This window comes from Poecilia latipinna, unplaced genomic scaffold (assembly GCF_001443285.1).
Source record: "Poecilia latipinna isolate Pla-1442-1.1 unplaced genomic scaffold, P_latipinna-1.0 Scaffold1114, whole genome shotgun sequence".
NCBI classification, from domain to species: domain Eukaryota; kingdom Metazoa; phylum Chordata; class Actinopteri; order Cyprinodontiformes; family Poeciliidae; genus Poecilia; species Poecilia latipinna.
The window spans coordinates 64,550-65,201 of NW_015113730.1; the positions used below are offsets into that span (position 1 = coordinate 64,550).

The window sequence follows — 652 nt, forward strand, 5'->3', positions numbered from 1 at the left end:
AAAAAAAAAAAATATATATATATATATATATATATATATATATATATATATATATATATATATATATATATATATATATATATATATATATATATATAGTTTTTTTAATTAGTTCATACAAGTTCATAAACACTTAAAATTCCATTAGTGCTGCCAGCAGATTCTCTAAGTAATGACTTTCCCTGCATAAAATTTTCTTGAACCCTAAAAGTAAATAAGAATCCAAGAGTCAAACTCATTTCTTTCTCCAGTTAATATAAACACATCAAAGAAACATTTACATTTGTATAGTTCTTTCATACCATCTGACGCTGCTGCCAGCAGTATCCAGAAACAGCTCGATGTCTAACTGAGTGTTACCTGGGAAAATTAAGATAAGCAAGTAATCCCATGGATAAAATGGCTTTGTTAGACCCAAAGCAGCATGGGCAGAATAATCAGCAGAGTAAATAAGAGATACATTTATGGCTTTTGCCAGAATTGAAAATACCTTACCTTTTACAGTCTCATATTTCCATTAAAGTACGATACCTCCCTAATCTCTCAACTGGAATGCTGCATTATTATATATATATATATATATATATATATATATATATATATATATATATATATATTATTTTTATTCAATATATATATATATCTCTCTCCT

General features: G+C 25.8%; 1 protein-coding gene across 1 annotated transcript in view; it reads left to right on the forward strand.

Annotated features, from left to right (window-relative positions):
* The window catches only part of cdh22 (cadherin 22), a 104,152-nt gene that overhangs the window by 35,656 nt on the left and 67,844 nt on the right, over positions 1-652 (forward strand). The gene's annotated exons all lie outside the window — the stretch shown is intronic.